Below are 16,815 nucleotides of genomic sequence, written 5' to 3'. Positions count from 1 at the left end.
CTCTGCATATAGGATAGAGTTGCTGTAACTTTATTATCCCACAGTTGTTGACACTTGCGAACTGATTTCTTGGCCCATGGAAGGCTGAGGTTGTGGTCTTTTAAGCAATATTAAAGCCGTATATTTGGATGTCTGTAATTTTGCATCCCTCTGATCATCTCTGAGGTAATGGGAGATATTTGTAATTATTTCACTCTGTAGTTTCATTAGTAATTATCAGTGGAAATGAATAAAATGGGTATGGGAATAACTCATGTACATTTTTTTCCCCTAAACTCTGTTCTCCCATGCTATCCATACCTGTAAGATTTACTACTATCTGGGTGTTTTGCATCAGATCAGTGAAGGGGAGGTTACAGATTATTCATTTGAATATTATACCTAGAAGAAAGCCGGCAGCTCTGCTGAAGCCCTCTGCATGCTGTTGAAGAAAGCATTGATCATAGGGCATGCAGTTTTACAGAATGTAAAATTTATGAGGGCAGCTGTCATTGATTTTATTGTACCTATGTATTTAGCTGGTTTGTATTCATTATTAAATAGGATTAAATAGGATGGGTTTTTACTCAGTAGGTCTGGAAACTTTTAGTCTTCTTACGGGTTAGGGAAGACTAGAAAATGTTAAAGCACTGTCTTTCTCAGCTGAAGGGACCCTCATTGATACGTTTGCCAGTGTTAATGTTATGCACACTTTTTCTAGCAAAGCACAGTATTCTGAAAATGGAAACTGAGCCACATTTATAAAAACCAAGTGAAGAAATTCACGTTGTGTACATGACTATGCACATGCACACACATATGTAGGTATCTGGAGTTACTACTGGCTTGTACTGTGGAGGGGCTGATGATTCTGCCTGGTTGCTGCTTCTTCGTCTAAGGCTGTTGCCATACTTGTGTTTTTTGAGGAAGATGACTACTTGATCTGTTAGAGTAAGTGATAACCTTCTGATGTCTCCTGAGCTTCATGTGACTTGTGGTGAAGAGTTGCTGGTGAAGTCCAAAGTCGCTGCTCTTTACACAGCAAATGTGTTGTCTGTAGTGTCAGGCATGTGCATCTGCTGCTGGTCCCACCTGAACTCATCCAAGCAAGGGGTGAAAGGACAAGACTGGAGTTGAAATTGGATAGGAAGTTGGAGTTTTTAGGGCAAAGTACAGCTCAGTCTTTATGTTTTCATAGCCTATTACAATAGAAGCATTACTGGCAAATGACACTACCCACTCTTTATAAACAAACAATGCAAACAAAAAACTTTAGTTGACGCCAGAATTAATTTTTTTTGGCTTCTGGGTTCCTTCATAGTGAATGTTTGTCAGTCGAGGGAGCTGAGAGGTGTCTAATGCATTTTGCACTGTGGCTCACATCCTCCATACACACCAGCGCTGGTTGCTTTGCATACTTGTGAAACAATGAGGGTAGTGTTTCCTGGCGGCTGAAGAGAAGGTGCAGAGGGTGTCTGCCAGCTCGCAGCAGTCAACACACAACTCTTTGTTGATAGTCCCACTGGAGAGGAGCATGCCTGGATTGATGCTCTGTGCTCCTACTTAAGGCTGATGTAAGTTAATGCTACCAAAATAAACTGGTTTTGCTGATTGCCTTACTAATGTTTTTGAGTCATGATAGTTAAGAAAGATTTCTGTCATCTTTACAAACCTGCAGTGCTTCTCCTTATTTGTGAATAATTTGGGTTTTTGTCTTTCTGGAGAGCAGTTGTGAGGTTATGAAAGATAGCTTTTTTTTTTTTTTTTTTTTTTTTGAGTTGAACAATTCTGTGTAGGTAGCTTGAATTATGAAAAAGCCATTTCTTACAGTCCAAAGAGATTTAGTAGTGATGCTGAATATGACAGTAGACACTTCACTGGTGAGAGCAGTAGACTGTCTTGTATTTTTTATTTTTCATGGTGCTTTCTAGCCGTGTAGTACTCTCAAGTAACATGAAAATGAGCTTTTCAGTAGTCTTGATTTGGGGGTACAGGTTGGGGTGCACTTCTAAAAATCATATTTACTTCAAAATACCTCTATGTGTTCAATCACTCTTGGTCTCTTTCATACACTGCTTGTGTTGGCTTGTGTTGCTTTGGGTCCCTGTCCCCATGGGCAGCAGGAGGCCTGTGAGAGGAAGGTGCTCCTGCATTGTTTGCATGGCTGTGTGTGCCAGAGTCATTGCTTGGTTGGTGAACAACCTGTCAGTGAAGGCCAAGAAAAGTAATGACATACGCTTTAGATGTCAGTCTGATCAAAGCAAGTCTTACCTTGACAGATTTTTTCCTAAGTTTTGGGGAGATGATATGATAGCAGTGTGTACTTAACAGCTGTTAAACATAATACCTCTCTTTATGGTTTTGCTGATTCTATTATAAATGATGCCTATAAATCTTTTTTGTTTCAGACAAGTTGCATGCAGGGAAAAAAAAATCTTTGGATTGTCTCCATTAAGAAAGATTTATTCAAATGATTTTTTTTTTCCCTTGCTGCCTTTCTGTATAAGATAAAACCATGGAGACTTAAGGAACCAAACTGTGGTAGTTTTGTTGTACACTCTGCATTTTTTATGTATTTTGGTCACTTCAAGAAAACAGGAAGATGATGTGGTTTTCTCAGTGTTACAGATCTGTTTTCTCCAGAGTTTAATGGCAGCCTAATAATTTAATGCTTTTTTGTTCAGTCTCTTGCACTGATTTTTCTGACCTTGTGCAGGGTCATACTGAGCTGTTAGAAAAGTAATTTGATGCAATGGAGTTGGCTTCATACTTTATGGCATGTGCATGATTTTGTGTATGTGGGGAGGTGTTTCACTGAATACAAAAGAAATTGACTGCACAGACTAGAAAGGTAATGTGTGACTAAAAAATCATACAATCAATCTGTATTATATTTAGGAAGAGGTGAAAGTGGTAAGTGAGGTGTGACAAGTTGGGATAGATATTTCATTGGGCATAGATAGCTCTGCATGATTCTTGCTGTTTTTAATATTAAATGTATCAGAAGGAAGTTCTCTGCATAATACAAATGCAAATATTGAGACTATTCAGTATAGACAGTTGCTTGAAAATGAGACAGTTATATTTTGCAATCTACAAACACTGTGGCTGTGAATCTGGTCAGCATATTAGAGCAACTGACTAAAATTTTTTAGGTTTAAAAAAGTTTCAAATAATCCTTTCTTCATTTTCAAGTGGTTTGGCTGTGATAGAATTAATTATCTTCTTAGTAGCTGGTACAGAGCTGTGTTTTGGATTCAGTATGAGAATGATGTTGATAACACACTGATGTTTTAGTTGTTGCTAAGTAGGACTTACTCCAAGTCAAGGAATTTTTAGTGCCTCATGCTCTTTGCGTGTGCAAAAAGCAGGGAGGGAGCATGGCCAGGACAGCTGACCCAAACTGACCGAAGGGATGTTCCATACCATAGGACATCGTACTCAGCAGAAGGTGGGGGGATGGGGAATTGGCCTGGGGTACAAATACAGGTTGTGTGGGGAGTGGTTTTGTTGATGGATGAGAAGCTCAACATGACCCAGCCATGTGCACTCACAGCCCAGAGAGCCAAACGTGTCCTGGGCTGCATCCAAAGCAGTGTGGGCAGCAGGGAGAGGGAGGGGATTCTGCCCCTCTGCTCTGGTGAGACCCCACTGGAGCTCTGCATCCAGCTCTGGGGTCCCCAGCACGGAAAAAGTGCACCTGCTGGAGTGAGTCCAGAGGAGGGACACCAAGGTGGTCAGAAGGCTGGAGCACGTCTCCTGTGCAGATAGGCTGAGACATTTCGGGCTGTTCCACCTGGATAAGAGAGGGCTCTAGGGAGACCTTAGACCTTCCAGTACCTAAAGGGAGCTAAAAGAGAGCTGGGGAGGGACTTTTTACAAGGACAGATAATTACAGGACAACAGGTAATGGCTTTAAACTGAAAGAGGTTAGATACAGATTAGATGTGGAAAGAACTTCACTGTGGGGGTGGTGAGACACTAGAACAGGTTGCCCAGAGAAGTTATGGATACCCACTCCCTGGAAGTATTCAATGCCAGACTGGATGAGGCTTTCAGTAACCTATTCTGGTGGAAGGTGTCCCTGCCCATGGTGCGGGGTTGGAACTGGATGGTCTTTCAGGTTCCTTCCAATCCAAACCATTCTATGATTCTGTGAAGATCAGAAATGCATAATCAAGCCAGTGTAACATCCTCTATAACAGGAAGCCTGTGGACTGGAGAAAGCCGCATGTGATACGGTTACAACGCAAACTAAGGAAATATGGCACAGATAAAAAAAGCTATTTTAGGATGTGTGTAAACTCATTAGGTTAACAGTAGGCAGAGGTTTTTTTCAGTAGCTCTCTTTCAGCAAGGAAAGCATATTGTATGGGATTTTGTATAGTTCTTTCAGCTAACTGTTCTTGTTCATACTGGCTAATTAGCATATGGTTATGAAATCTAAAGACAAGATGTGTTTGGGAATAAATGCACTTACACGAAAGTGGGATGGCAATTCAGAAAAGCTTTCAATGTTGGAAAGGTGGCCTGGGAGAATAGGATTTGATTTAGAAGAATAAGTGAAATGCTTTATATTTAGGTCAAAATAATGTAAAGTATGGAGGACATCTGTTAAGTTCCTCCTGCCACCCCATTCCTCACCATGGAATATAAAATGAAAGCCAACACTGTACTTTTGACAAAGAAGAGGTGCGTGTATGTATTGGCATTACTAATTGGTAGTATAATCTGGAGGGTGAGGAGTTGAACCTTGTGCTCTGTTCTATATTGTGAAATTCAAGTATTGTATCTGTTTTGGCCATTTTACTTCAAGAAAGATGTAGGCACACTTAAGTTGCCTCAGGACTGTAATGACTGATGATTTGGAAAAGGTGCTATGTGCAGAAGGAATAATTGAATTGGCATTTCTGTAACCCAAAGAAAAGATCAAGGGAAATAATAAGCTTTTAAGTGTGTGGAAGCTCACTACAAGTAAGTGAGCAGCTGCCCTTGGTAGCTGTGCCTTGCTTACTAGCGGCAACGTGGGCCATACCCTGTGTGTCCTCCTCTCACTGTTTGCTTTTTGGGGTTGTGTTTTATAAGGACTATTTCTAGTCAGTGTGTGGACAGCACTGAACAAAGAGCCTGAATCTTAGGATCCTTTGAAGAAATATATAAATTAGCAAAATCACTGTAGTAAGGATCTTCATGTAACCAGACAGATGTATAGAAAGATACTTCAGTTTAAACTTTAGAGCAGATAGAAGAAAATTTGCTCCCGGACTTGCCAGCCACTTGGCCAGTAACAGACCAATTTCCCCATCGGTAAAAAAGGATCGTGTTCTCCTCCTCTGTAAGCACCTGAGTTTTAGTGAAGAAAAGTGCTACACAAAAGGCTAATTTACCATAAGCAACACTCATTTTTTCGTGTGTGTAGTACATGTTACAGTGCAGGGTGTAGAGCCTAGTCAGATACATCATAGAAATCTGTTTAACCTCTTGAAGGCAAAAGCTAATTTGCTTTGATAAAGGAGGTTGGGTCTCTTCAGAATTATGTCATGAGCTCTTATGTTAACATGTTCAGAAAAGAAACAAACATGTTTATGTTAGGTTTCCTGCCGGATATTTTTCTGGCTCTTTGAAACCTCCCTGGTTTTTTTCAGATTTGGTAAAAATTGGTATCATTTCTAGGAGATCTTTAGCCAGTTCTTTTAATAATCAGCCTTTAAGCCAAGACATTTTGCCCTTCTACTTTGGTATGCAAAAGATGGGAAACTGCCAAATATTATGCTTATTTCACCTGCTTCAGTATAGGGGTAATAATTAATGATTAGGCAGTTGACAAACACCTTTTCTATCGCTGCCAATCTTAGCCTTCCTTACTGCATACTTCCTTCATACTGTCATCTTACCAGAGTATCAGCATCTTTTCTTTTTTTTTCTTCCCTTGTGCAAAGATGTTAATCTGGACACATATGGGTGGTACAGAGGTAACAGTTTAAACAGGCAGAGCAAGAAACTTGAGTAACTTTGTAGGTTCAGATATAATGTGGCAAGTGCAAGATACAAGCTTAAGTAATATATGGCAAATATTACCTAAGTGTAGACAAATTACAGTTGCATTAAAAATTGAACAAAATTCTCTTGAATGTTAAGACACATTCTTTACTTTTCAGCTGCTTAGAATTTCCTTCAGACATTGCTGTATTAACTGGGCAAAGGCAGAGATTTGAAGGAATTCATTCAATATTGCTAAAGTTTTAACGGGTAAGACTTGGAAAGGCTCAGCCGTCATCTTTCAGGTGTCACTTTTTTTCTAGAAGTGAAAAAACGTCGCTTCTTAAGCGTCAAGTCTGTGTTACTGTAATAACACCTTTTTTTTTTTTTACAAAAGCTGTCATTATAAATGCTAATGTTTAACTTGTGGGCAAGAGATGAAAGAATGTAAAAACCCCTACATCTATAAACTAGAATATGTATAGGAAGATTTAGTCCAAAAGAGTGATCATCTGGGGAGTTGCTCATGTGAATGTGTGCTGTTTTTTGAGGAGGCTGTTTTCTTGCCTTACTGAGAACAATTCATAGTTTGTTGTGCTAAGTATTCATGATTGGATAGAGGACGACATATATAGAACTCAAAAATAGATAACGGCTTATTTGGGAGGACAGGCAGTCCTCCCACTTAAATCATATCATCTGGAAGGCTAAAAAATGTTGATGACTTGTTCCACCTCTCCACTCTACCCTGCATATGTTGTTTTCCTCACAAGCTCAGTTCACTGCCTTCTTTTAGAAACAATCTTTGACTCCTTCTTCCTTGCATGGGATTTTAGATTTTGAAATCTTAAATGGGAAGCTTTCCTCCCCTTCCACCTCAAGCTCTGCCAGTACTGAGCTAGGAACTTATCTGAATTTGTTTTTCTTCTAGGGCAGCCTTAAGACCTTGCTGGTGGAAGAGCTCTTTTGCCTCTCCGTTCATGTCGGAATGGCCTAGGCCAGTCTGTTCCTCTATGGTTCCTGCCACAGGTGCTCTACAGCAATGTGTTGGGACTTTGCCACCAGTGCTAGTGGGCCATCCCGATGGCTGTAAACCTGCAGAGGAGGTGAGTACAGAGTGTGTTCCAGGAATTTTTGGTGCTTTGGTCAGGTCTGGCAGCTTTGGGTGTGTGTCAGAGCAAAGGGAGCACTCAATGACTGCCTGTGTGCCCCTGCTTTGTCACTGCATTGCACTAGGTTTGCGTGGCAAGGTTTTGCTAGTGAGTTAGAGGCGTCTTCTCTGAGAAGCTGCTAGAAACTTCCCCTGTGCCCAATGGAAGCAATGCCAGCCATCTCCCAGAGGGACCTGCCACTGGCCAAGGCCGAGCCCATCACTTAGTGGTAGAGTGTCTGGGGTACTGTACAGGAAACCCATGCTAGAGCAGTCTGTTCCTGAAGGACTGCACCCTATGGAAGGGACCCACACTGGAGCAGTTCATGAAGAACTGCAGCTTATGGGAAGGACTCAAGTTGGAGAAGTTTGTCAAGGGCTGTTTCCTGTGGGAGCAGGGAAGAAGTGTGAGTAATCCTCCCTCTGTGGAGGAAGGAGAGGCAGAGCTGGGATGTGATGAACTGACTGTAACCCCCATTCCCTGTTCCCCTGTGCTGCTAGGGAGAGGAGAAGGTAGAGAAAACTGGGAGTGAAGTTGAGCCCAGGAAGATGGGAGGGGTGGGAGGAAAGTTTTTTAAAGATTTGTTGTTATTTCTCATCCTACTCTGATTTGATTGGTAATAAATTGAACTGATTTCCCCATCACGAGGCTGTTTTGCCTGTGGTGGTCCCTGGTGAGAGGTTTCTCCCTGCCCTTATCTTGACCCACAAACCCTTTGCTATATTTTTTCTCCCCTGTCCAGCTAAGGAGGGGAGGAACAGTGACTTAGGGCACCTGGCATCCAGCCAGGGTCAATACTCCGCATGCGTATTCCATATTTTACTGTTCCTTCAGCATCCTGTTGGACCAGTTCAGTTTTCTGCAGCTACTGAACACGTGTCCGTAAGAAACCCTTTGGATATTAGCTCAGACCTAATTAAACTGTTACTTTGGTTGTCTCTGAGTATTGGGAAGTATAGTATCCAAGTGGATAAAAGACCTCATTATTGGTTTTCCTAATTTTACCTTTACCTTCTCAGTATATCTTGAAAAGAGTTATCTAGTCCAGTGAGCTGGAATTCAGATCAACTTTCCATCCAGATGACCTAAGAAAGCCTGAGTTTCATTTTCTGTGTTTCTACAACAAACACAGTACCCTTAAAGCATCCTTGTCAGACCAAAGAAGATTTATTAAACTACCACTGTGTAGTCACTGGGTGTGCAGTGAGGTGTTTAACAACTGAATACTCGTGAAGCCTCCTCTGTGTGTGCATCTCCCACACTTTTTTTAAGCTTGAGTGAAGCAAGATGAAGAACCAAAGTTTATTGGGATGGACAGGCAAAGATGTGGGATGACAAGTCCATTTCCTTTGGCAGAAAAGTTTAACCAGTGCAGTTGTATATAGTATGTTAAATGCTGTCCTGCACTTGGAATCGTTGGTATTGGCATTTTGTGCTAATTTTTCATCCTGATTTTTTTCTTTCCTGGAACCTATTAGCAGTTTTCATACATTAGTTTTCACAGGCTGAGTTCTGAAGGACTCTTTGGGCCCAATTCTGAAGTTCAGGTTCAGCAGGGTAAAATGGGAAAAGCCTGTTTCATGTTTGAGTAGGTCCTTTTCCAGTCAACTTGAAAAGATCTAACTTGTACTCTTAAATTCAGTGCTTAAAAGGTATAAATGGAACATGTATCAGTTTAGAGGAGAGGAAAAATTATATCCAAAATTACTACCTAATACTCTTTAGTAGTAGAGGCTACTAAGAAAAAAATCTAGGGTAAAAAAAGGTAGAGCAAATTTTTTACTTCTGGGTTTACTTCTTTTGGCTGCTCAAGTGGTATCTTCACTGATATTTCTTTCATGGTAGCCCAATCACCTCTTCTGTGGTTTTTGACTCTAATGTTGAGTTTAATGAGATAACAGATTTGAGTAGAAATAACTTCTGTTGGGGGGATTGGTCTGGGTCTGCACTGAGGGACCAATGTGGTTGAATAAACACAATTGTTCTTGGTTATTTTTCAGTTGTGTCAGTTCTCTGGTTAAGTTTGTTCCTTGCTGTGTAGATTTTTGCTGGCAGAGCAGAAAGCTGGCATGTTGGAGTAGCAGCTACTTACACAGTAATAGTGTGTTGATAAGTCTTTAGCTGTGGTCTGGCTTCTCAGACATGTCTACTCTCCTTGTAAGGATTCTAATGCTTTCAGAGAACATGAAAATCTTTCAGAAAAGGTACTGAAAAGTAATTTTAAATGTCTTGGAGCACAGAATTTTAAAAGATGTTTTAAAAAGTGTCTGATCTCTGATCTGATTTAATTTAAATTTTAACAGTTATTTTTATTTCTCAAATTCCATGATTTTCAATTAATATATAGCTGAATTTCCAAAACAGTTCCATCATATTCCTTTCTTTAATGTTGTCTGACAGACTGACCTTTTTTATGGTGAGTCTGTCTCTTGGCTTCTAGTCAGGAATTAATTTTGAATTGTAAAAAAGCTCAAGTTGCTACAAGCTTTATACTTTCAAAAATCATGTGTCAAATTAAATACACTAGCTGTTTTTTTCATGAAGTGCCTGACAGTTTCTGGGAAAACAGAATGGCAAAGTAGTAAGCACCAAAGTATTTGAGGAAATGTAAGTAATTTAATCAAGTCTGATGCATACCTGCCATACCGAATGTTCTGCTGATTGTTTTCTCTATGCAACTATGCAGAAAATTGTTATCGTCACACTTATAGGTAACTGGGGAAACAAGTGAACTCTTCCACAAAATAATCTTTCTGCCTCAAATTGCATATCACACTCTTCAGATTTCTCTGGACTGCTGTACAGCACAACAAATAAATTCTAAATTTTATTTTCTTTTTTACCTTACTGATGCATTTCCTATATCTTGCTACGGCTATTTTATTTAAATTTGTCAAACCTCTTTCATACTAGGATGAAAACTTACAAGTTAGGCCAGATGAAAAACATGTTTTGGAATCACTAGCTTGAAGAGTATAGTCTTGAAATTTAATGTCTGAGTGAATCTGCCATTTTTCTTCCACAGAAAGAAATACTTAAGAAATAAAAAGAAATATTTAAGAAATAAAATCCAGCTACATTTGAAAAGCATTTATTACAGAATAATGAAAATGTAGCATTTTCTTTTGAAAATGACTTTGTTTAAATAATTCCCATGGCCTAAGTGAGAACTATTTTTTAAAAGTTTTGATTTTTGTTTTTCTAGCATTTTCTTTCACAAATGAACTCAAAGCATGATATGTTTGCCTTTTTTTAAAAAAATGTGCAGATTTTTTAAGCTGTTAACAAAATACAACTGCTGTTTCTATAGAATTCAACTTATCTTTTCCATAGTGCTGCTTTTAACCAAATGTGAACTTGAATGTAAATTTCTATATTTGTCAATGAAGTTGAAAATTAGGAAGAAGTATGGGCATGGCCAATTAAAATCTCTGTGATTTGGCCCATATTTGTCTACCTTTACAGTTACAGAAATATATTTAATTGGATGGGTGGATGCAGTGTGCCCCATGCTTTTTGAATCATATGAGTTACTTTATATTTCTTAGATAGGTGGGTTCTTCTGCCACTTTCTCTTCCTCTTCTTCTACAGTCTTGAGTCCAGCAGTAGCAGATCATTTTCCATCCTGTCTCTACTTTACCTGTTATCTTAATTTTTGTTGGTATGGTAGCAAGCTACCATAGAGGTAAGAGCAATGGGGTAGGAGGGGGCATCTGCTTGCAGAGACCTGAATTGGTGATAGCTGCTCCCTGGCAGAGTTAAGGATAGTTTGCTTGCTGAATAGCAAAGAGAAAAAGGCACTGAAAAGGAAAGGGACAGTAGAACTGTGGTGAGAATGTCTCAGTGTGAAACCAGCCTTTTCAAGCCTTTGTTCACAATGGACAGTATTGATACCTCTGTAAACTCTCTTGTAATGTCAGGCATCACAGGTCAGCATATAAACCTCTGTAGCTCACCTGAAGTCTGAATTCTAGAGCTTAAGTTCAGTTCCTGTGGAAATATCAGTACCAGTGCTGACGACCAAAATGCCACATGGACAAAGATCCAGGACTCTAGTCCTGAAGAAGAGCCATTGCTATATTGTTCTGCTTGCAAACTATTCTAGCAGCTTCTCCCTATCAGTTTCTTCTTGCCTTGTCCAGTCTTGGAAAATGTTCTCAAGTTCTACAGGATTTCCAGAACTCTGCGTTTATTATTCTGCCTTTTTAGCTTTTTATCTGACAGTTCTTTTCTTCTTGTTCACCTCTTCAGTGTAGAACCCAAAATATGCCTACTTTAGAAATAAACTTTACATGGAAAAATTTATGAGTCTCATGGTTGAAAAAAAATCTCATCGTTGTTCTTTTTATACCATGTGTACATTTGCATGGATTAACAATTGAAACCAAGGACTTAAAAGTGTGATATTTCTCAAACTTGTGTTGTCAGCTGTACTAGTTTGAAAGCAAACCGGTGAGAGACTCAAAATCAGAACTACAATTTAATAGGAAAATTAAAGGCAGAAAACACTGGTTTAAACTGACAGGGTCAGGATGCAACCTGACACCCTGTCGGGCAGGGTGGTCGTAGCAGTCCAGTTAAGTGGTGGCTGCAGTCTTCTTGAGGTGATAGATGTGGTTCTGTTGAAGCAGTGATCCTGTAGAAGGGTCTGGTCCTCCTCAGAAGGTCCAGTGGTGGTTATGTAGCTCTTGTCCTCTGGGAATCCAGTAGAAAAGGGCTGAGTGTGGTGTTCCAAACCTCAGAGTATATCCAGGTAGGAATACTTGGTTCCTCCCCCTGGGCTGAGCACCTCACAATGGGACGATGTAATTTTATGAGTCATGCAGTGAGGCTGGACGGCCCATTAACAGAAGATATCCCCCAGAGGGAGTTATCAGGGGTGTGTCGTGGAAGAGATAAAGAGCCCTGCCCTACCCGGTTTTAACAGATGGTGATAGAACACATACTTTTGGTTTCGTCTTACATTGTAACCTAAGACATCAACGATCTCTGGAAAGACAGAATTAAGAAAAACTGCATCTAAACCAAGGAAGTCTAAGGGGGAAAGGGAAAGATGGATGTGAAGAATCTTCTCCTTAGTGCGATACTGTGTGTGTTAATTAAGAACAAAGCAGTTGTTAGCAGCAGAAGTTACCTGCTGAGCAGACAGCTTTATGATGTGAGAACAGGCTTATCTGAGAATGTACGCTTATAAACTGTATGGCCTTTCTGTATAAATACAGCCTTTTGCTCTCTAGGTAGACTTTTTATTTGCCTATGGATATAAAGCACAAGTTTTTGGGAGAAACATTGCAAAAATTTCATTAATGTATTGCAAAATTTGATTATGCTTTTCTTTTTTTTCTCCATATCCAATCAGTCTTTTCTTTCTAGAGAAAGAGAAGCATGCATACTTCCTGATATTTTGTTGTTGTTGCTAGACTTTTCTGGATGGAGATCTGATGTTTTCTCTGTATTTCAAAAAGTGTTTAGCCCTGCAAAACTACTGATTTATTTTGGTTAGAATTTTGATGTTTCCCTAGACATAATGAGGTGTGGTGCTTTTCAATTTCTATTTTAAACTATCTGCAGTGCCACTTTTAAAGGAATGGGAAGTAGAACTTGTTAACTTGTTTGAATTCTTTGCCATTCTTCATTCTACTTGCAATATCATTCTTCATTTTACTTGCGATAGTAGAACTGCAATGTTAAATGTGTTAAAGGATTGTCGCCTTTATGTTTTCAAATTACATATCCCAATTCTTCAAGTCTTCACGATTAGTATGTGTTATCAGCAGTTTTTAACTTGATATCGGCCTATATTTGATTTGTCAGCAAGTTCTGCTGTTACTCTAGGCAGAATTCAGCCAGCTCCTCTGGGATAAACACCCTATAGCCCCAGCATGTATCATAATTTCTTCTTTATCTGTGTTTTTTTCAAAGCTTTTCTTCTAAAACACTATTTTGAATATTTACCACATAGGCAGAGAAGGCAGAGAAAAAGTGTTCTTCAAAGTTATTTGGTATTTCTTCAATTTTCCCTTCTGGATTTTTAATCTACAGTAGAAAGTTTTCAGGATTAGAGGTTTCTGCAGTTACTCAGACAAGGATGATTGAATCTAGTGACTGGAAATCTCCTCTATAATATATTTTTTTCTCTAATTAGCTGACTCTGCTTTTCTTTAAATCAAATTCTTGCCCATTAGTGATTCACCCTTAATGATGGCTATTTGCCTATGTAATTTTCTGCCATCTTTTAAAGTGTTTGAAGAATTAATGAATAATTTTATTCTGCTCTAGCTTGTGGCTTTGATATATACCTAAAAAATAATCAGAAGCTTTATAGAGATTTGATATTTTAGAACATTTGAGACTTAGCTTGAAAGATTTAACAATTTCTTACAACATACAAGGAAGCTGTCAAGGATGTCTTGTATAAGATTTATTCACTTGATTGTTCAGAGCCTGCATAGGTATTTGTCTATGAAAAATGTGTAGCTAGCTTCGTGATGGTGAATTCGCCTGACCTTCAAGTAGTAAAAGACTTCTCCTTGAAGTTTGTAGTTCTTTCATTCTGACACCTGAGTTTCTAATTTTCTTCTCTTCTAACTTAATAGAAGAACAGAGAGTAAATTTGAAACCCTTTTGTCTGTGTTCGTCGCTGTTTTCAAGAAGAATTTGCTTATTTCCTCAAAATACTTCAAAAGCAAATGCTGCCTGACATTTACGAGCATTGACATGTGCAGACTGAAGAAAGTATCGTCTGCAGAAAATTCTGTTATTTGACACATTTGTTTGAAGAGCAACCTATTGATAAGGATAGTATCCATTTTAGTTCAGTCTCAGCTGGTAAATTCTGAGTTTTCTGTTAGACATTTAAATATAGAACTTTTAAAACATTTTGGAAGACAATTTGGTTTTCTGAACCATGCAGAAACATTTTAAAGGAAGATGGAAAATATGAGCATTGAGACTATGAAACTGCTTACTGTTCTTTTACTTCCACATAATCTAATCTCCTGCATATGATTTCTTAAAGAATCTTTCTCACAATACTAAATTTAATTTTTTCCAGAAGGAATTTTAACTTTAAAAGAAGTCCTATCAGCTAGCCTATTCTACTTACAGCTCATCTGGCACCTGCCAAGTTATTTAAAATAATCTTTGGAATGTATGACTTCTTGATCATTAGAAATTCTTGACTGCTTACATGCTTTGTTTCTTAGTGAACGTATGCCTTGTAAGGCCAAGTGATGCTGCTTTTGGCTAGAAGCCTTCATGCTGTGTTACATCCTGTCACATGATCAAGTACCTAAACATATGGAGGTGTTTACAGCTTTTCCTTGCAGACAGCAAATAGGATCCTAATAGCCTAATCTCTACTACTGTGACACTATTCCACTTCAATATAAATTTTGGGTAGTTCAGCTTTTAATCTCTTAAAAGACCACTTAACTCCAATAGGGAGCCTAAAATTACTTAGTTTTAAACTGTTTCTTCTGAGTAATAGTAAACCTGCACAGTCTGTACCTCACATGACAAATTGTTTTTCTCGAGGAAATGGAGGTCCTCACCTAGAACACCTGTGTTGATGTGACCTCGATTTTCCTCTAAAAGTCCTGCAGTGTTGAGGTTGAAAGACAGCTAACACAGCTCTTCAGGGATTTATTAAAGACTGGAGTCAGTTTATAGCTCTGGGATGCTGATCAGCAGGAGTGTTGCTGTGCTGAAAAAGCTAAGTGCTGGGTCACCATCTGTGAATCTTCCAAAAAGAAAAACTACTCAGTGGTTCTAGTCCACTTCAGCCTTCTAGGCTGCTGTGAAGGGTAGCAGAAGGCTCAAATAGGTCTTACTGATGCATCTTCAGCCATTAATTATTGCATGTCAAGGGTTTATGAGCTTAAATCATCTCTTGCTGCAGTTAACAACAAAAGCTTTTCACTCATGAATTGCTCATTGTCTTTGTGCTGCCTCTGATACTCAGTGATGAAAATACTGCCTGTGTTTTCTAGCTGGCTGTTACTCTTAGTCAAGCACCCTCAGCAGCCCTCCCAGAGTGTACATGTGAAGTAGCTATGGCTTTGAAGAGGAATGTTTGCTCTCTGTCAGCATCTGAGGTGTCAGTAACCCAATTTAAGACTGCAGTTGTTTCAGGAAAAGAAATAACTGTCTTTCGGCTTATAAATCTGCTTTCCTAAAAGGATTGCCTATTCTGCACCTGTCAGGAGAGGCAATTCTGCTTTTCGGTCTAAGAGGGAAAAGGTTTGAATAGTAGTGGTTTGAACTTACCTGCCAGTACTGCAACACCCAATAACTTAATGCCCATGCAAACACCTCCTACTTCTCTTTGCTTCAGGGTGTTGTATATCTGTGTATTCATTTTGTTACGTGTTGCAGTTAACATGGGCTAATGATGTACTCTAAATATTTGAAGCAGTACTGTAAAAAGATGTGTAGTTGTTTTTTGATATAGGATTGGCAATATTAAGTAATGTATTCTGATTTCTCACTGGACATAGTAGAAGTATATTTTAAATTTTAGAGCAGTTGAAAAAATGGAAATATGTGGAGAATCCCTGAATGAGATGTCTGGTTTTAGATAATTTTCATTCGACCTGTAGAACAACTGAGAAATGAAGTTGTTGCCTCAGACATTTGAAATCTACTTCAAAGTCATAGAGCAGACATCTAGTGAATCTCAGCTGGTTATATGACAGCAGGAGTCCTTGTACTTTTATTGTATTCTTAATTTTCAAATTTTAGCTATCCTCTTGAGCTCTTGCAATATTTACAGTGATATTCTGATAGGGAATATTTCATCTCCCTCCTGGATCAATTTATTCTTTTTCTTGCATAGCAAAAATTGCTGTAAAAAAAGAATGTAAATCCAAAATCTGTGGATTGGATTCGTTTGAACTCTTATTATTTGATTAAGATATTGTTCATCTGGTCCTTTGAAACCTTTCCCATTGCAGTTTCTTCCTGCAAGCAAGACAAGGCTTTCTTAAAGTCAATCTAAAAAGGTCTGACTATGACTGGGAAAAAGGGTAATTTAAGTGATTTCAAAGGTTTTCATTTGAGCAGTTGTGTAAATAATATTTTATTTCATTCTCAAAAATGCTCTATTGAGGGAATTTGGCATGCTTACAAACTCATTTGAGAAACCATTAAGAACTGATTTGCAAAATTATAAGCTGTTTTCAGAAGTTCAGTGACTATAGCTAAGAGGTTTCTGAAAACTATAGGTACCAAAGTAGCATTGTATTTTCAATTAACTTTCCTGAATTAACTGAAAGAACTTGTTTTAAAAGTCAAACTTTTTAAAAGCCAATTTTTTTTCAATTCAGAAATGTAATTTCCTTACTATGTAGAAGTACTTAGAACTAACCATAGAAGTTTAGGGGTTAAGTAAAGACTACTTGGGTAAGAAGGCCCCTTCCAGAGTGAAGTAGTCAATGATTCTGTGATTCTAAACAGGGAGAATCAGAGGTTCAAGTACTCGGTCGCATGGTTCCCATACAGTTACAAACAGTTTGATAAAACTGTAGTTGTAGTGCATACCTGTTGTTCCATTTTGGGTATTGGTTTTCTATGTGATGAGAGATTTTAACCTCACAAGAGCTTCTACTTTTGTAAGTATAATGATGCATTCTATTCATTTGTAGGAAAGGAGGTATGAACCAATAGTTTCTGCCTTGGCATATGAAGTTCATCCTTGTTTTTCAA

The 16,815-nt window shown here is 38.7% G+C and overlaps 1 protein-coding gene across 2 annotated transcripts in view; it reads left to right on the top strand.

Moving 5' to 3' along the window:
• GALNT1 (polypeptide N-acetylgalactosaminyltransferase 1) overlaps positions 1-16,815 on the top strand; it is an 87,301-nt gene that overhangs the window by 18,357 nt on the left and 52,129 nt on the right. The window contains exon 2 of one of the 2 annotated variants that reach the window (XM_032119003.1): positions 6,890-7,064. The gene's annotated coding sequence lies outside the window, so the exon portion shown is untranslated. The remainder of the gene's footprint in view (positions 1-6,889; positions 7,065-16,815) is intronic. The other variant, XM_032119010.1, reaches the window with a different exon arrangement.

Source organism: Corvus moneduloides, chromosome 1, assembly GCF_009650955.1.
Source record: "Corvus moneduloides isolate bCorMon1 chromosome 1, bCorMon1.pri, whole genome shotgun sequence".
Lineage (NCBI taxonomy): Eukaryota > Metazoa > Chordata > Aves > Passeriformes > Corvidae > Corvus > Corvus moneduloides.
The sequence above is the reverse complement of the archived record's forward strand: the minus strand, read 5'-3'. Positions and strand labels throughout refer to the sequence as shown.